Below are 20,783 nucleotides of genomic sequence, written 5' to 3' on the forward strand. Positions count from 1 at the left end.
AGATGATGCAGCGAGGAAGAGGGAGATGAGAATTAGGAATGAGATGGATGCAGTGAGGAAGAGGGAGATGAGAATTAGGAATGAGATGGATGCAGTGAGGAAGAGGGGGATGAGAATTAGGAATGAGATGGATGCAGTGAGGAAGAGGAAGAGAGACTGAAGGGAGCAAGGCATTTTTGAACTGTTTTCCAGTTATCTGTCACCTTTGTATTCTTGTTTTGTGTACTTTTTAATACAAAGAAAGACCACGTCACACATTTCTTTTCATAAAAATTGTGTTTCGGTTGAGGAAACGTAGACGTGCTGTGTTTTCATTTACACGTCAAAATACTGCGCATCACCTGGCCGTGTTGACTATGACGCATATCTGGGGCAATGATGTGGCGCCTGTTTCTGGTTTTAAGCCAAAATGGATCCTTGTATGTTTATAATATTGGGGTTCTTATCTCATCTCATCTCATCTTCAGCCGCTTCTCCGGGGTGCACCTCTGTGTGCTCGGGTACTTCTCCACATTATTGAAGCTCAGACTTGTATTGTCCATTTCCAGCTCTCTGGAGGCGCCGACAGAGTTTGTGCCACAGTCAGATCGTATCTGTTTTGCAGGGCCCCTAACTGCCCTCGAACACATGCGTGAGAACATCACAGCCCATCATTTAGAGTTGGAGTGTCCTCCTTTTGTGCGACATGACACAATGTCGCACAATGTCCAAAGACGTCGACACCTACATAGGTGAAGGGAGGTTCTACTTGCAGTCAGTCGTTCGGCTAGTAGGTCCGCCATCTGCTGATGTTATGTTCCCCCCCGCAGCTTCCTACAGGTGACACATTTGAAAAGTAGACTGCTGATATGGCGTTTTGCTCCTACTAGCCAGGATCCAGTAGCTCGAATAGCACCCTCAGTGAAATGCCTTCCCTGATGTTTCACGGCTTCATGGTGACGGCGCATCAGCACGGCTGCCAGATGGTGCCGGCCACGAATGATGATAGGGTGAGTCTTGTCCATGCCCAAACGCGACCATCCTATGCGTTTTCCTACTCTCAGAAGTCCGTCGTGGTTTACGACAGGGTGCAACTCCCACAGGCTGCTGGAGGGTGAGATGTTGGACCCCGACGCTACGCACCTGAGCTCTTCTGTGTAGCACTCATTCTGGACGCTCTTCACAGTCCATACGTTGGCCTTCATCAGCTCTTCCTCTGTAGGACGACAGATGTGCCACCGCTGACACTTGGCGTGGACAGAGCGGGTGAAGGTGCAAGCTACGTGGATCAGGTGTGACAGCAGTGACAAGAGTGCTAAACTTGGAGAAGCGTTCAGAGCGTTGAGGGTGTATCACACCTCTGGAAACATGCGTGAGACTTGCAGTCACCTGAAGACGCACCTCAGCGTCGGAGGCAGGGCCGATGAGGTCGTAAGTCTCTTGTGGCTCAGATGGGTAAAAAGATGCGTTCTGAAGAAAGGCTGGTCCTGTGAGCCTTGTTGTGCTGCTAAGGATGGCTGGTGGCACGGATCTTGATCCAATGTCGGCAGGATTCAGGTCGGAACAGCCATCCTTCCACTGACTAGGACAGGATGATTGACGGATATGTTGAATCCTGTTATGCAAATAGACACAGAGTCTCCTTGACTGGTTGTGGATGTATTCCAGTACAACCTTGCTGTCCGTGTAGTACGTTGTGTTGTCGATTGTCACATCCATCTGTGTGACTATCAGTTCCAATTTTGGGATCACTAGGCCAGGCTGGGGGGCCAACTTCGCCTTTCCAAAGATGAAACCGACTTCAGTTTGTTCTTCTTGGCTCGTCCCCTTGCTGTAGGCTACGGCTGTAATCGCTTTCAGTGACGCCTCTGCCAAGACGCAGAGTTCTCTTCTTTGTGCGCCTGTGGTGGAGAAAGATGTGTAAGGGTGCGGTATCTGGAGCGCCTCTAAGTCTTGTAGCGACTTCCCCCATCTAGTCTATTTAGTCTCCATGTCTTTGGGGAGTGGGGAGTCTCAATCCTCTGCTTGCATGCTGAGCTCTCTGAGTATCAGCCTTCCGTGAACAGACACGAGTGAGAGGAAGCCTCGGGGATCGTAGAGACTATTTACTGTTGACAACACCCCTCTGCAAGTAAAAGGATTCTGGTCATCTGCAATCTGAAGGTGTCCATGCATATATTCCAGGACAACCCAAGTGTTATGCTCGCGCACCAGAACCTGACCCGTGTGGCGAAACCCAAGACAGACAGACACGAGATAACTTCCAAAGCTGCAAAGGGAGGTTTTATTGTGGGAGGGAAATGTATGGTGAAAAAAGGCGTTCTGTTAGTGGGATGTGTGAGTAAACTATGTGCGGTGTCCCGTGGTTTGCGTGTATAACTATGTGTGAGTGTTTTTAGCCAATGTGTGGTGCGGTATGTAAATGACCAGGAGGTGTTGAAAAAATGTGCGTGCACCTGGCGAGAAAGTCCAGTCCGTGATCCAAGGGGGGTTGTCCGAGAAAGTCCAGGTCCGAGATCCGGGAAGTCGAGTCCGAAAGGAGGGGTCCAGATAGAGGGACAAGGGGGGAGATCGCAGGAGAGGTCCGGGGAGAAACGTGAAGGTCGCTGGGGACGAGGGAGACGCGGGGAGCCGTGAAAATCGCGGAGGGAGAGTGTTGGGAGGAAACAGAGACACGAAGATAAGACACTGGGGAATAAACAGAAAGCAAGGAACGCTGGAGGGCTTATCAGAACTTCACCGCAGGGTTCAGTACGTCGAAGCACTGAGAGACGTTCTGGGAGGCTTTTTGTAGAAGGCTGCCTGATTGCCACAGGTGTGCCTGATGGATGATGGCAAACACCTGGTGCAGTGCAGCGCTCGTCTCAGAGCGCGAGCCGAGCGCTCGGATGTTTCCGGCACGTCCGAGCTGGGGGAGTGGCTTGAACGTGCCGGGGAGGCAGCTCGGGGCGGTGTAACCACAACAGGACCCCCCCCCCCCTCCTACGGGAGACCGTCCGATGGCGTTGGGGTGGGCCCGATAGAACTCCTCCACGAGTGCGGGGTCGGCCAGGTAGGACCGGGGAACCCAGCTGCGGTCCTCGGGCCCATAGCCAACCCAGTCCACCAGGTATTGGTACCCACGCCCCCGGCGGCGTACGGCGAGCAGCTAGTCGACATCCCAGACCATGTCACCACCGTCGAGGACCCTGGGGGGTGGAGGAGCTTGGACAGGGGGAGACAGGGGGCTGGTGGCTACCGGTTTGAGGCGCGAGACATGGAAGACGGGATGGATCTTGAGTGAGGTAGGGAGATGGAGACGCACCGCCGAAGGGTTGACGATGCGGTCGATGGTGTAGGGACCGACGTAGCGGGGAGCCAGCTTCCGGTTGAGGGTAGGGAGGGGCAGGTCCCGGGCCAGGAGCCATACCCTCTGGCCAGGTCGATAAGCTGGGGCCGGCACTCTCCGCCGGTTGGCGCTGCGCCGGGCCCGCTCTGTAGCTTGCAACATAGCGGCCCGGGCGGTCTTCCAAACGCGCCGGCATCGGCGGAGATGGGCCCTCGTGGACGGGACCGCTGCCTCCAACTCCTGATGGGGGAACAGAGGGGGTTGATAGCCCAGGGAACACTCGAAGGGGGACAAACCGGTAGCCGAACTCTCCATGGAGTTGAGCGAGTACTCCACCCCAGGGCAGGTACTTGCTCCAGGAGGCGGGGTTGCTGGTGGTAACGCAACGCAAAGCCGCCTCCAGGGCTTGATTGGCCCGCTCTGCCTGCCCATTGGTCTGGGGGTGATACCCGGAGGAGAGGCTGACCGTGGCCCCAATCCCCTTACAGAAGGCCTGCCATACCTTCGAAGTGAACTGGGGACCACGGTCAGAGACAATGTCCAGGGGAATCCCATGAGGTCGGACGACGTGGGAGACGAGAAGGTCCGCCGTCTCGGCTGCAGAGGGGAGTTTGGTGAGGGCAATAAAATGGACGGCCTTGGAAAACCGGTCGACAATGGTCAGGATGGTGTCATTGCCTTGGGACACGGGGAGGCCAGTTACAAAGTCCAAGGCAATGTGGGACCAAGGTCGGCCGGGGACAGGAAGGGGGCACAGGAGACCTGCTGGAGGGCGATGGAGAGCCTTGCTGCGGGCGCAGGCTGCCACGAACTCTCTGGTGTCTGCCTCCATGGTGGGCCACCAGAAACCCCTGCGGATGAAGGCCGCCGTTCGGTAGACACCGGGGTGGCAGGCAACATGGCTGGAGTGGCCCCACTCCAGCACCTGGGGCCGGACAGAGGGAAGCACAAATAGCCGGTTCCGGGGTCCATTGCCTGGGTCGGGATGGGCGCGCTGGGCCCTTCTCACCACTGATTCAATGGCCCAGGTGACGGCGCCCACCACCCGGGCCGGGGGAAGGATGGTGTCTGGGGCGTCAGGGGACCCCTCGGGAAACAGACGGGAGAGGGCGTCTGCCCTGACGCTCTTGGTGCCCGGGCGGTAGGTGAGGGTGAAGTCGAACCGGCTGAAGAAGAGAGCCCAGCGCGCTTGCCTGGGGTTGAGCCTCTTAGCCGTCCGTACGTAGGTCAGGTTTTTGTGATCGGACCATACGATGAACGGCTGCCCTGCTCCCTCCAGCCAGTGTCTCCACTCCTCTAGGGCGGCGTGGACGGCCAGCAACTCCCTGTTGCCGATGTCATAATTCTTCTCCGCAGGACTGAAACGCCGGGAGAAGGCGCACGGGTGGATCTTCTGGTCCTCCTCCGACCGCTGGGAGAGGACGGCTCCGATGCCCGTGTCCGATGCGTCCACCTCCACGATGAACTGTCTGCACGGGTCCGGGTGGGCGAGCACCGGAGCCGTTGTGAACGGCCTCTTCAGGGCCGAGAAGGCGGCTTCCGCCTCCGAGGTCCAGGAGAAGGGGCGGAGGTTGGAGGTGAGTGCAGTGAGGGGGGCGGCCACACGGCTGAACCCCCTGATGAAGCGCCGGTAGAAGTTTGCAAACCCCAGGAAGCGCTGGAGTTGCGTCCTGTTGGTGGGCCGTGCCCACTCCTCCACCGCTCGGGTCTTCCTGGGGTCAGTGCGGACGAGCCCCTTCTCCACGATGTGGCCAAGGAACTCCACGGAGGCGGAGTGGAACACGCACCTCTCGGCTTTCACGAAGAGCCTGTTCTCCAGCAGCCGTTGGAGGACCAGGCGGACATGCTGGTGGTGTTCCTCCTCAGTCCTGGAGAACACGAGTATGTCATCCAGGTACACCACCGCGAACGTGTTCAGCATGTCCCGGAGCACGTCGTTGACCAATGCCTGGAAGACGGCCGGGGCGTTGGTGAGGCCGAAGGGCATAACGAGGTACTCGAAATGCCCTAGGTGGGTGTTGAAGGCCGTCTTCCGTTCATCCCCTTCCCGGATGCGCACCAGGTGGTACGCGCTGCGCAGGTCCAGCTTCGTGAACACCGTGGCGTGAGTGAGTGGCTCGAACGTGGAACTCATAAGGGGGAGTGGGTATTTATTTTTCACCGTGATATTATTTAACATTCGATAATCTATGCAAGGCCTCAGGCTGCCCTCCTTCTTTGCCACAAAAAAAGCCCGCCGCCACCGGGGAAGACGAGGGCCTTATGATTCCTGAGGCCAGGGACTCTGATATAATTGCGCATAGCCTCCTTCTCTGGGACGGAGAGGTTATACAACCGACCGGTGGGAAGGGCGGCCCCGGGAAAGAGATCTATGGCACAATCATAGGGACGGTGAGGGGGGAGGGAAAGTGCACTTTCTTTACTAAATACAGGGGCTAAATCGTGATAAATTGAAGGAATGCCAGTGAGATCCGTGGGAGGAGGCACGGGTCTGAGGCCGCTGGACGGGGAGTGGGCGGAGCGAAGGCAGTTGGCATGACACGCAACGCTCCAACCCAAAATCCGCCCAGTAGACCAAGAGATGTAGGGATCGTGCCGTTCCAACCACGGTCTTCCTAACACCAGGGGCGCGCAAAACCAAGAAACGGATAGCTTCCACGTGATTACCCGAAAGAGTGAGGGTGAGGGAAGCAGTGCTGTGTGTGATTTTACCTAGTGAACGTCCATCTAGGGCTTGGGCTGTGAGGGGTGTGTCTAGGGGGACGAGTGGAATGCCGGCCTGCCGGGCCAGCGAGGTGTCCATCAAACACTCGTCCGCCCCCGAATCCAGGAGTGCACCAACAGACAGTGAGCGGTTACCCCAGGTGAGAGTGACCGGAAAGAGGTGGTTGTGCTCCTTCTTGGGCTGGGGCTGAGGAAGGGTCGTCAGACTCACTAGGACACCCCTCACTAGTGAGCCGGGTCTTTTTGGGCGAGTCGGGCAGGCCTTGATATAGTGGCCCGACCTCCCGCAGTAGAGGCAGAGGTGGCCATGCATCCTCTGCTCCCTAACTTCCAGCGGGAGCCGTGACCGACCCAACTGCATGGGCTCCTCCTCCGGCCTGGATCCAGAAGCCACCCAGGGTTGCGAGGTGGAGTGTGAGGGTGGAGAGAGCCCACGGGACGCTGACCCAGGGAAGGCACCGGTAGGACGGACGGGGGTTGGTCTATGGGAGGGGCCAGCGCGCGGGGCGCGTTCCTGGCGCCGCTCCCGCAGCCGTTCGTCCATCTGGAGGGCGAGGGTGACGAGCTCGTTGAAGGAGGCAGGGCGGTCCCGAACGATAAGATCTTTGATGGGCTCGCTCAGCCCCCTCCTGTACGCGCTCTTGAGCGCAGTGTCATCCCACCCACTGTCTGCCGCGAGTATCCTTACCTCCAGGGAATACTCTGCCACCGACCTGGCTCCCTGTTGGATGGAATGGAGGCGGCCGGCAGCGTCCTGCCCGTCAGCTGGGTGGTCGAACACCAGATTGAACTCGCGGCGGAAGGCACCATAGTCCGAGGCGAGCTGCTCGGTATGGCCTACCGCCGCTATGGCCCAGCTGAGGGCTTTGCCGGTGAGGAGGGACATGACAAGGGCTACCTTGGTCTCTCCTGTCCTATACCTAGCTGGCTGGTGTTTGAACAGGAGCTCACACTGACCAAGGAAACCCCTGCACAGCTCGAACTCCCCACCGAAGGCCTTGGGGCAGGGGAGGTTAGGCTCGCACCGGGGGTCCACTCGGAGGGGGAACGTCGGGACCAGGAACGGGGAAACCGGAGGCCGAGCTGGGGGCAGAGACCGAGGCCAGGGCAGGGTGGTCGCTCATCCTGGAGACCGCTGTGGAGAGTGCAGCGATCTGCGCGGTGAGGGCATCTAACGTGCTCGTCGCGGCCTGGGAGCCGGACTGAAGATCGCTGATCTCTCCAGTGACACGGGTGAAGGCAGTAGTAAGCTCTGAGCGGAGAGAGGCAAGTTGGCAACTGTGACTCCTTACTACTGCCTCTAGGGGGACGGAGCTCTGGGGCGTCACAGGGACCGTCCGCTCCTTGGATTTGCCTGGGTCCATAATGGCTTCGACGTTCTGTTATGCTCGCGCACCAGAACCTGACCCGTGTGGCGAAACACAAGACAGACAGACACGAGATAACTTCCAAAGCTGCAAAGGGAGGTTTTATTGTGGGAGGGAAATGTATGGTGAAAAAAGGCGTTCTGTTAGTGGGATGTGTGAGTAAACTATGTGTGGTGTCCCGTGGTTTGCGTGTATAACTATGTGAGAGTGTTTTTAGCCAATGTGTGGTGCGGTATGTAAATGACCAGGAGGTGTTGAAAAAATGTGCGTGCACCTGGCGAGAAAGTCCAGTCCGTGATCCAAGGGGGGTTGTCCGAGAAAGTCCAGGTCCGAGATCCGGGAAGTCGAGTCCGAAAGGAGGGGTCCAGATAGAGGGACAAGGGGGGAGATCGCAGGAGAGGTCCGGGGAGAAACGTGAAGGTCGCTGGGGGCGAGGGAGACGCGGGGAGCCGTGGAAATCGCGGAGGGAGAGTCTTGGGAGGAAACCGAGACACGAAGATAAGACACTGGGGAATAAACAGAAAGCAAGGAACGCTGGAGGGCTTATCAGAACTTCACCGCAGGGTTCAGTACGTCGAAGCACTGAGAGACGTTCTGGGAGGCTTCTTGTAGAAGGCTGCCTGATTGCCACAGGTGTGCCTGATGGATGATGGCAAACACCTGGTGCAGTGCAGCGCTCGTCTCAGAGCGCGAGCCGAGCGCTCGGATGTTTCCGGCACGTCCGAGCTGGGGGAGTGGCTTGAACGTGCCGGGGAGACAGCTCGGGGCGGTGTAACCACAACACCAAGGCTGCGTTGCATGGGCAGATCATCAGCAAAGTCAAGTCAAGTCAATTTTATTTGTATAGCCCAGTATCACAAATTACAAATTTGCCTCAGTGGGCTTAACAGCAACACAACATCCTGTCCTTAGACCTTCTCATCGGATAAGGAACAACTTCCTAAAAAACCCTTTAACAGGGAGAAAAAATAGGATGAAGCCTCAGGGAGAGCAACAGAGGAGGATCTCTCTCCCAAGACGGACAACGTGCAAAGGATGTCGTGTTTGCACAATTTACACAATACAACATTGAAAGAGGATAACAGAATTATAATGGAGTTATAGAATTTATGAAGAACATGATGCACAGGATGCCAAGCAGTGCCCAGACGCCGCCGGAACAGCCCAGGACCCAAGCCACGCGACCAGCATCACCATGTAAAATAAATAATAAATGAATGCATTATATATATATATATATATATATATATATATATATATATATATATATATATATATAGTCGCAAGCGATTAACGGGGTCCAAGCAGTGTTACAGCTGCCTCTGTGTGTCATAAGCCTCTCAAGTTTCATGAAGATCGGACATCCACACTGGCAAATATTAGCTACTGAATGTTGATTGGCTGTTTGGCGGCCATGTTGGTAATCACGCCAATTGGCACTTTAGGCAATGCAACTAAATGGGGCCAGATTTTTAGCTTAAGCGGTTTTTCAGATATTGACAAGTGTCAGTTGTAGCGACCCCTATAGATGAAATTTCCCAAAATTTGGTGCGCTTCCAAAGAATGTTGTGTTGATTGTGCTTAACAAGTTTCGTTAAGTTTGGATAATCATATCACAACATATAGGCAACAGAATCACTATGGACCATGCCTTACATTTTGATTGACCTGTAACTTCGAAATGGAAAGGCATACGAAAATTATCTTAACAACTTTCTATCAGCATTGTGTGGAAATGATGCAGACCAAATTTCACGAGAATCGGATGAACAGCCTCAGACTAGTTCAATTGATCTTCACTTTCATTTTTTGAAAATGGCGGGACAGTTTTGCAGGCGTAAATTGATGTGTTAGATTCGGGAGCTTTAAAGGAATCAGGGGAGAAAAGAATTTCTCAAAAACTCTATACGGAGCCCGAAATATGACCCAAAAGGTAAATGTGCTTAGTGTAGCGCCCCCATGTGTCGGTTCTGTTTCATATTTGGTACATGGCTTTTACGTGCCACAAAGAATAAGCCTGTCAAGTTTCACAAAGCTCGGCCATTCACACTAGCAAATATTAGCTACTGAATTTTGATTGGCTGTTTGGCGGCCATTTTGGTAATTCAGCCAATCGGCACTTTAGACAATGTAGCCAAATGGTTCAAAGTGTAAGTATACCAAATTTCAGATTTTTAGCTCAAGCGGTTTTTGAGATATTGACATGTGTCAGTTGTAGCGCCCCCTATGGACACAATTGCACAAAATTTGGCGCGCTTTATCAGCATCGTCTGGAGATGACGCAAACCAAATGTCATGCGAATCAGATGAACAGCCGCAGACTAGTTCATTTAATTTAATTTTCGGTTCTTGGAAATGACGGGAAAATCCGGCAGGCGGAAATGGGAGCATTAGATACGGGAGCTTCTAAGGAATTAGAGGAAAGGAAGAATTTCTCAAAAATTCCATACAGAGTCCGAGAGATGACCCAAAACGTAGAAGCGCCGGGACTGCGGAAACAACAACAACAACAACAACAATAATAATAACACTAACAATAATAATAACAACAAAGTAATAATAATAATAATAATAATCCATCCATCCAGCCATTATCTTGACCGCTTATTCTGCTCTCAGGGTCGCGGGGATGCTGGAGCCTATCCCAGCGGTCACTGGGCGGCAGGCGTGGAGTCACCCTAGACAGGCCGCCAGGCCATCACACACACACACACGCACACACACACACACACACACACACACACACACACACACACACACACACACACACACACACACACACACACACACGCGCGCGCGAAATCATTCATTCCTAGGGACAGTTTTGAGGCGGCACGGTGGCGCAGTGGTTAGCGCGGTCACCTCACAGCCAGAAGGTCCTGGGTTCGAGCCTCGGGGTAGTCCAACCTTGGGGGTCGTCCCGGGTCGTCCTCTGTGTGGAGTTTGCATGTTCTCCCCGTGTCTGCGTAGGTTTCCTCCGGGGTCTCCGGTTTCCTTCCAAAGACATGTAAGTCAGGTGAATTGGCCGTACTAAAATTGTCCCTAGGAATAACAATAATAATCCTTAGAAAAACAAAGTTCCGCAGCTGTCGCTGCTTGGATCTCTAAAAATAATATAGATCAGCAAAGAGATCTAAGTTGCCGATGTCCTCGGAGCGGTCTTCAGGTGGGACTGCCTCAATGACTGCACGTCGATTTGATGCAGTTTTGTGCAACCTGAGGTTAGAAGCTGCAAGCATCTTCTGTGCTCGCCCAAGGAGACTGATGGCCTCTTCCTCGGTGTCGAAGGACTTTAGAGCGTCATTAACGTAGAAGTCATGCTCAGTCAATCTTCTTGCATCGCTGCCACAGTCGGCATCTGCTTCTTCAGCTGCTTTTCGCAAACCAAAGATGGCCGCAGCAGGGGAGGGACTATTCTCGAAGAGATGGACCCGCATCCTGTAATCCACAACATCGCAGGTAGAGTCATTGTTCTTATACCACAGGAAACGGAGGAAGTCCCTATGGTCTTCCTTTACCATAAAACAATGAAACGTGTTCGATGTCAGCAGTGATGGCTACCTGTTCCTTTCTAAACCTCATGAGCACGCCTATCAGGCTGTTGTTAAGGTCAGGGTCTGTGAGCAGGACATCGTTAAGTGACACTTCTTCATGTGATGCGTTATCCGGCTTTCTGGGATGGCTCACGCCGAACATGAGCAGATACCAGCACTCTTGATCTTGTTGCAGGGGCGGCGTGACCTCTCCGTGTCCTCTGTTGAGCATGTTCTCCATGAACTCTAGGAAATGGGTCTTCATCTGTGGTAATTTTTCCAGTGTGCACTGCAGTTACACAAGATGGTCATATGCTTGCTTTCTGTTGTTAGGCAGCTGTGGTCTTGGTGAGCGGAAAGGTAAAGGTACGACCAGGCTGTTTGAGCTGTCCTGGTGGAGCTCAGCCTCCATGATCTGAAAACCTCATGTCTTCCATTGATGGTGCAAGTTTGTGATCGTCGTTGAACTGTATGTGGAGCTTAGCGCTGGATGATGTTGGTGTTTAGGTGCTTGGCTTAACACCTCCTTCAGTCCTGGGTAAGACGCTAAACTGCAACCGCAGGCTGTAGAGGGGTAGCACCTTACCTAAGCAAGGGCCCTTTGGTTAAGGATGACGTCCCTACTGATAGATCTGGTCCTCCTGCATACCTGTATGGTACTTCCCAGGGTGCCCAGTCCAGCCAACACATCGGGATAGGAGAAGGGAACTCTGGTTTCAAATCCACCTGCTGCCTTGTGGGTTGATGCCTCTTTAGGCAAAGGCTAGGAAAAGGTAACTCTGAATTCAAATCCCCGGGCACAGTCTACCCAGCTGTCAGTACCCGGAAAGGGTAAACCATGGCGGCTCCGCTCAGTCAACTCGGCAGCAGTTCCGGCAACCGGCAGCTCTGTTTGTCAACTCGGCAGCACTTCTGACAAAAAGCAACAGGATTCTTCTGCGGCCTTCTCAGCTACGTACGCTGTGCCACCGAACAACAGAAAATCTTGCCAAGGGGCACCAAACAGTGTCGTCATCTAGGGTGCAGCCTCACATGTGCCCCCGAGCAAGGCAATGGGAGGAAATGGCTGGACTTGGTCCCCGGGCACTGCACGGCAGCTGTCCACTGCTCCTGGCTACACAGCTAGGATGGGTTAAATGCAGAGAGTAAATTTCATTATGTACAAAATGACTAATAAAGAATATCCTATTCTATTCTACTCTATTCACTTTAATTTGACTGTTGCACGGCTGCAGATGGCTTGCACGACCGTTCTCTAGGATGAATGTTTTGTAGCTGCTCACCTGTAGTGGTCTGTGGTCACCTCCAAGGCATACATCACTGATGACAACCCATCCCAGATCTAGCCTTTGAGCGAACGGTGCACTGTTTGAACCATTAATCTGCTGACGAACCGTGTGTACCCTCAGGGCATCTCTGCCCAGTAGGAGGAGGATGTCGGCGTCCGGATCGAGGAGTGGTATTTCGTCGGTGATGTGTTTCAGATGAGCATGATAGCAGGCTGCGTCTGGGGTACATATCTCTGAGCGGTTGTAAGGGATTTGGTTGCACTCGAGGAGTGTAGGTAGAGGAAAACATAGCTTCTTGTCTGCCGACTCCACAGTGTAATCACAGGCTCTTCTCCCCGTGGTCTCTTTAAGTCCAGCACATGTCTTCAGCGAGTATGGATAGGAGGACCCTGAGATTTTGAAGACATTGAAGAACTCGAAGAAGTTGCTCTGCTCATCTAGTATTGCGTACATTTTCTTGGACTCCTCTCTGTGTCCGGTTGGGTACACACCGACGAGACATATCTTGGAGCATGCTCTCGCACTCAGTCCTTCACCACACACTTGTGTGCACTTTGAAGTGACCTCTTGGGCATCTGCTTTGTCCTCCTCCCCGCCATGCTCCGAAGCGGGAGGCGACGACATAGATTTCCCGGTAGCTGGTTCTGGGTGAAGCGCTGTCTCATGGCTGCTGCTCTCGCATTCCATGCATTTGACCTCGGCTAAGCCGTTCCTGGCGAGATGCTCAGCGGAGGAGCAACATCGGAAGCAAATCGAGTGTTCTTTTAAGAGCTGCTCTTCTAAACTCTTTTCCCTAAAGCCTCTACATTTCTTCAGAGGATGAGGTTTTTATGTATGGGGCAGTGTTTGTTTGGATCTGTTGGTTTCTTATCTTCTCTAGTCTCAGGTTTGTCTATTGAAGAAACTTGTGTCTTATGAACATATACAGGCATCTTCACAGGCCTCTCCCGCTTGTTCTTTCTCTCTGTTGAACCTTGCATGAAGAGGTTAAAGCTGAGATCTGTGCAGGCCTTTGCCTCTGTCCGAATGAAGTCTGCAAACACGTAGAAAGGAGGAAAACTGACATAATGTTCACGCTTATATTTTGACCCAATGTGTATCCACTTTTCTTGAATGTTATGTGGGAGCTTCTCGATTAACCCCTCTAGAGGTGTCTAAGTATGACAGGCCTGTGAGATAGCCATCTTGCTTCGCGGCTTCCAGCTCTGACAGCAGGTCTACTAGATCCTGGAGCCTCCTGGGATATTTCCCTGTAACGTTAGGGAAACTTTCCAGCTTGTTGGAGAGAGCCTGTTTGACGACCTCAAGTGAGCCATATGTTTCATCGAGCCGCTCCCATGCCATCCTCAGTCCAGTAGGTGGATGTTTGATGTTAACTGCTTTCATTCTTTTTACCTGTTCTGCCGACCCTTTACCTAGATACTTGGTTAACAAGTCAAGTTTTTCTCCAGCAGACAGGTTTAAGCCAGCAGCAGCTCTTTGAAATGATGTTTTCCAAGCCCAGTAGTTAATTGGTTGATCATCATATGCGGTGAGTCCTGAAGTCACCAGGTGGCTGCGGGATAGGTATTTGGCGAGGTCGTTGGTGGTTTGAGAGTGGTCATAACTCGCTCTATTGGGCGCTCTGTGAGCAGGCTGAGTCATAGGAAATGGGGGCTGCTGATTAATATTCTATTGTGGCGGTGCTCCACTATGCCGAGGAATCTGGGATTTGTAATGAGGACTAGTGTACACAGAAGCAGCAGTTTGTGTTTGGCTGATATTGTGTGAGTGGGGTAATATTGGCATAACGTTGTCACTTTTTATACTGACAGGCAGATCCCCTGTGAATCTCCTGGCTTGCTCTGACACAGGCAGTGGTGTGCTGGTACTGGCTATTTTGCAGTGCCAAGCTGGAGGCCTTGCTGCGTACTTCAAACCCTAGGTCTAACAAACCAGCCTCTAATGATTTTGCCTCTGCTATGGCAGCATCCCTTTCTTTTTTGTCATTTAATGCATCAAGTGAGGCTTGAATACATGCCCGCTCAACCTTTAATTCAATTTCCTTTCTAGAATGTGCTGCTCTAGCTTGCGCTGAATCAGCTTTTGCTCTCACCATGGCAACAGCTAAGCTAGCCTTTGAGCTGGACGATGAACGAGATGCCCGTGAGTTTACAGAGCGATTATCTTCATTTCTTTTGTTTGTATTATCAGTTTCTTCCATTATGACTTATTCTGTCTTTAATATCAGAAAGAGAGTTAAGCTGGCGTTAAGACTGTCTGAATGTCTTTGTGCCAGCCACTTAGCGCTAAGAACTGCATAGCTCCACAGCATGGCTGTCTTTGTCTCCACCGCTGGCCATGCTCACAGTGTAGGCCTCGTTAGCTGATGACACTAACCACTAACTATCCAACCAGATAAACACTCCCAAGAAAGCTCCACGGCAAGGGTATCGGTTTTCAAGGAGTTTACTGAGAATCTTGTGAAAAGACGTTGCTTTAGCTGGCAGAATATAGAAGAATGGCATTTAATTGAGGAGCTGATAACGATGGCAGTGCGTATTGCGAACCATGAATTTACTTCCGGAAGTCTGGTTGCTGAAGTCCGTCTCACACAGGGTTTACTTTAAACAAGCAAGAAATGACCTTGTATATGAACTACCGCAGGGTTGTGCTATAAACAACTTACACACACTAAGCTAGTACCTTTGTTGGGGCAGAACACACTATTTGTATCCTGATTAAAGTTCACAGAAACACTTTCACCTATATCTAGTCATTTCTTGTTTCTATTACTACTACTACTACTACTGCTACTCCCTTTAGGGGGCGCCACAGCGGATCATCCATTTCCATCTCTTCCTGTGCTTTGAATCTTCATCTGTCACACCAGCCACCTGCATGTCCTCTCTCACCACATCCATAAACCTCCTCTTTGGCCTTCCTCTTCTCCTCTTCTCTGGCAGCTCCATATTCAGCATCCTTCTCCCAACATACCCAGCATCTCTCCTCCACACATGTCCAAACCATCTCAGTCTTGTCTCTCTTGCTTTGTCTCCAAACCGTCCAACCTGAGCTGTCCCTCTAATATACTCGTTCCTAATCCTGTCCTTCTTCATCACTCCCAATGAAAATCTTAGCATCTTCATCTCTGCCACCTCCAGCTCCTCCTCCTGTCTTTTCATCAGTGCCACTGTCTCCAAACCATACAACATAGCTGGTCTCACCACCATCTTGTAAACTTTCCCTTTAACTCTTGCTGGTACCCTTCTGTCACACATCACTCCTGACACTCTTCTCCACCCACTCCACCCTGCCTGCACTCTCTTCTTCACCTCTCTTCAGCACTCCCCGTTACTTTGGACAGTTGACCCCAAGTATTTAAACTCATGCGCCTTCATCAACTCTACCCCTTGCATCCTCACCTCTCTCTCATTCACGCATAGGTATTCCGTCTTGCTCCTACTGACTTTCATTCCTCTTCTCTCCAGTGCATACCTCCACCTCTCCAGGTTCTCCTCAACCTGCAACCTACTCTCACTACAGATCACAATGTCATCCACAAACGTCATTGTCCACGGAGACTCCTGCCTGATCTTGTCCGTCAACCTGTCCATCACCATTGCAAACAAGAAAAGAGTTCAGAGCCGATCCTTGATGTAACCCCACCTCCACCTTGAACCCATCTGTCATTCCAACCACACACCTCACCACTGTCACACTGCCCTCATACAATACCACCCCTCCTCTCTCGGCACCCTGTCATATGCTCAGATCCGACTATGGCCGGACTCGGTGAAGCAGCAATAATTGGCAGCGCTGTCTCCAGGAGGGGAGCGGAGTCGGCTTGTGTTCGTCACATGAATGCGTCTCTGGGTGTGTGTGTGTGGGGAAAAAGCAGTGGTTCGGCCTGGATTCGCCTTGTCTTGGAAGTGGCGAGGCGTCTCCTTCGAGACTGCAGGCCGGAGAGATGCAGGTGGCGAACGTGTGCAGTACAAGGGTGGGTGTTTGAACTAAAATAGGGATCGATTTGCCACTAAATTGGGGTAGAAAAAGGGAAAAATCAGAAATAAAAGTTTAAGAAGAATATTTCAAGCGGAAAAGGACCTAAATATTCTGAAAAACCCTGATAAAAATTCTGCAGATATAAAATCCAGTAAGATGACCATGGTGCTCATTTCTCTCATTCTCATTCTCTATTCTACTTTTCTATCTCTTTTTATTGTGGTTGTGACGATGGAGAGGGGGCAGCTAACAGATGGCGGGATGGAGGAAATAGGAAAGCAAAGGTAGTGGAGTGAAAAAGAGGTAAGGAGATGAAGAGATGGATCGATGAAAAAGGGAGAGGGATATGGGAGAGAGACAGGTGACTTCACCCTTCTTGGTCAAATGATTGGAGGTCGCCGTGGTAACCCCAGCGGTAACCCTGAGGTCAGGGTAGGGGCCGGGGCCACATGGCTTCTGATTGGTGGAAGTCACAGCCCAGTGATCCTTGTGTGTATGTGTGTGTATGTGTGTGATTATGAGCTGCAGCTACACCGGTGTCCTCTTCCGCAACACTTGCTAAAACCAATACATATTGCAGAGGGAAGATTTGGTAATTTAGGTACAAAACAATAATCACATTGATTGATAACATTCTGTTTATATGGGAAATATAGCAATTGGTCTTTCTCTCTCTCTCTCTCTCTTTCTCTGTGTCTCTGTCTGTCTGTCTGTCTGTCTCTGTCTGTCTGTCTCTCCCTGTCTCTGTCTTTCTGTCTGTCTCTCTCTCTCTCTCTCTCTCTCACACACACACACACACACACACACACACACACACACACACACACACACAAAAACACACAGACTTGACAATGAAATCAATATTTATGAGCTTTAATACTCCTGACAAAGCAGGATGTTATAGAAACCTATCAGTGAAGGCTAAACTTGGCTTATTCCTCAACAAATCACTAATTGCCCTGTAGAGCATTTCCCCGTAGGGTATCAGCGCTGGCTCTCATCCAGCACGTAGCAGGAACAACAAAGTCTCTGCTGCTCTCTCTGTCAGGCAAACTGTGGGAACGCACTGATAAAAATGTACGTCCAACATCTATCTGACTGTACAAGTGTTGTGGTGGTATGGGACATCCATGCCTTTTCCATGAAAATTCAGAGAAATATTGAACAAAGGTGCTCTGATTGCTTGTATCTTTCCTTCAAACAAAAACACTGGACACACACACACACACACACACACACACACACACACACACACACACACACACACACACACAGCGTCGAGCAGGCCGTGCAGCTGGAGATACATACAGCATTACAGCTGCTCCACAAAGGCAAAGAAAGAGTGAAACAACTTTTCTTGTAGGGATTAAAGGCTGGGATAATTTTCTTGTTGAGGTCATACTAAAAAGCACAGGTGTAAAATTGATGGTGCATGCCTTTTGCTGAGTGTGTTTATAACAGTTTTGCAGGAAGGCAGTGTTGTGCTCATTAGGATCAGCTGTCTACTTCTGCACAGCCATAACCTAAAAACATGACCTCCAACAATACATGTATGCACAACTGTTGTTTGCATTAATTATTTCATGTAACAGTTTGTTAATACTTGGTATGACAATTAAGGAATAATCTAAAACATGAAGATTTACATTGGGTTTAAGTCAAGTCAAGTAGGTTTTATTTGTCCTCAGAGGGGCAATTGTTGTGTAGCAGCGGCAACATTTAAACACAAACCCCCCACAGAACTTATAAGGCAGAAGAATACAACATGTAGTGAGGAGAACGAAGCCAACGAGAAGCAATGCAGCAGTAAACAGTGTTAACAGTGTGTATCCAGGTGGAGCTGGCATTCCCTCTTACTGTTGGAATTTAGCAGTGAAATGGCTGAGGGCATGATGAAGTGTTGCTATCTGTTGGTTTTGACTACTGGGTATTTGAAGCGGGAACCAGAAGGCAAGGTCTGAAACTCTACAGTTAAGGTCAAAATTATTAGCCCCCTTTATGAAATCAAACAAAACCCTTAACGTTTCCATGGAAATTACCTAAAGCATTTATAGTTTAATTGCTTCCAAAAGAACAAAGACAAAATCTCAACTAAACTTGATTAAGATATTTCACTAATGCGCTGAACTGAAACAAGAAAAAACAAAAATGACAAGGCCAAAATTATAAGCTCTGACAATTAATAGTCAATAGCGTAACCTTTCTGACTCACAACTGACAACAACCTCTTATGGCAGTTCCTAACTAGCTTGACACATGTCTCTTGAGGGATCTTAGCCCATTCTTCCATGGCAAATTGTTCCAGATCATCCAAATTGTGCCCAATTGTGCCCAGATCATCCATGTGCCCAAACAGCTCAAGCTTGGTCTCATCAGACCAAAGGACAGAGTTCCAAAACTCATGCCCATGTTTCAAATGTTCACGGACAAACTTCAGTCTGGCTCTGATGTGCCGCTGTGTGAGCAGTGGAGTTTTTCTTGGACGATGACCTCGAAGCCCACCACGATGAAGAGCCCTCACAACAGTCTTCCTTGAAACATCAAGTTCAGAAGAAGCCAGTTCAGCAACAGTCATCTATGCAGAGATCCGGGGATTGTTCGTGACATCTCTGAATATTTTCCTCTCCAAAGTTTTTGAAATCTTGCACTTTGGACCAGGCCCAGGTTTGTTTCTAACACAATTTGTCTCCTTGTGCTTTGCAATGATGCAATGCACAGCTGTTCTAGACACTGTGAAACACTAGAAAATGACAGTATAACCTTCCCCCTTAAGATGAGCCTCCACTATCTTCTTTCTAAGTTCCACACTGGTTTCTTTACTTGTTGGCATGATGAAATTACTTCTTACCAAGAGTTTAAGAGGAGTCTCTCTCAATCAAGTGTTCAGGTGCTACTAGCCCTGTTCATTGAGTCCCTTAAGTAAAGTTCAATGCTGACTGATTGCTCAGGTGTGGTTTGAAAGCTGATTTATTGCTCAGGTGTGTTTTGAGAGCTGATTGATTGCTCAGGTGTGGGTTGAAAGCAAAAAAATCACATGGGTGCTAATAATTTTGACCACCTCAATTTTCACTACATGTGGTCTAAAGCAAACCTGAAGATTTATTTTACATTCCAAAATGTACCAAATAGGGGCCTTAACATTGATGAATGTTTTACTATGTAAAGTTTTATGAATGATGCAAACATTGGGCAGAATGTTAGGAGCATGTTCCATAGTTCCTTGGGGGCTAATAATTTTGACCTTAACTGTAGGTGCAGGGGGTGGGGTGGGGTGGGTGGGTGCTGTTAGACAGGATGGATTCTTCTTTCCTTAACATCCAATTGTTGTATAAATCAGACAGACTTTTCTGTCGGGTCATCATCGTCAGTGGTCACTCAGAGTCGAGTATGATTGTCCTCCTTCTTGGTCCTTGTGGGTCTTCAGGTGGGCGAAGAGGCTGATCCTGGAGCCGCATATATTGGTGCAGTGTGGGCAGGGGTGGGCGGTTGTAGTCGTGGGATTGGTTTGGGCCTTTTTGGTGGAAATACTACTGCACACCTTGATCACCTTTGTTAGTGCCTTTTGCTGTTTAAGGTTGAGAGAGGCATACCAACTGATCAAAGAAAAGTAATGACCGACTCGATAAAAGATCTGTAGAAAAAAGTCATCAGGAACCTGTCGACACCAAACTTAACCAGCTTCCTCGACAAAACTGCTGGCTTCTTTTGCAAAGCAAATTGGTATTACAATCAAAGTTCAGCTTGTTATCAATTATAATGTCCATGTATTTATATGACTCAACAATTTCAACCTCCTGACCATTCATCTTAGTGTTGACTAAAGTCAATACACGTCTTTGGTCTTGGTCACATTTAATTCCAAAAAGGCTTCCTGACACCATTTGGAGAAATAGTCTATGACAGGACCATGGGACATTTCATTCACCTTCAGCAGGCTCACTCTCACCATGTCATCTCCAGATTTCACAATGGGATGATTGCTGAACTCACTGCAGCGGTCATTAGTGTACAGGATGTATAGGACAGGAAGGAGGACATGGCCCTGAGGGGAGCCAGTTGATGTGGAAGTCAAGCCAGAAAAGTGTCCATTCACTCTCACTCTATTAAGATCTCTTGGCGAGGAAGTCCAAACTCCATCCAACAGTGTTGGTGTCCAACCCAAAACGTTCCACAAGCTTCTGGACAAGCAGGTGAGGCTTTATGGCACTGAAGGATGATGAGGGGTCTACGAACAACAGTCTGGCATGGTTCTTACTACCCTCTTAGTGACTATATGAATGAAGTTAAGCAGAATTGTGGTCGCATCCTGAACCTCCCTGTTGGTTCGATATGCAAACTGTAACGGGTCAAGAAGATGCTCCGTCCCATCCAGAAGTTCCTTTTTAATCCGTTTTTCAAATGACTTCATAACAGGAGAGGTTAAAGCTACAGGCCTGTAGTCAGTCCAGGTCTGAGGATGGCTCTTCTTTGCAATGGGAACTACTGTAGATTGTTTCCATGGACGGGGGACCTTTTGATGACAGAGTGACATATTAAACTATAATTGAAAATAGGGTCTATTTGAACAGCACAGTGGGAC

The sequence above is a fragment of the Lampris incognitus genome, chromosome 1 (assembly GCF_029633865.1).
Source record: "Lampris incognitus isolate fLamInc1 chromosome 1, fLamInc1.hap2, whole genome shotgun sequence".
Taxonomy (NCBI): Eukaryota; Metazoa; Chordata; class Actinopteri; order Lampriformes; family Lampridae; genus Lampris; species Lampris incognitus.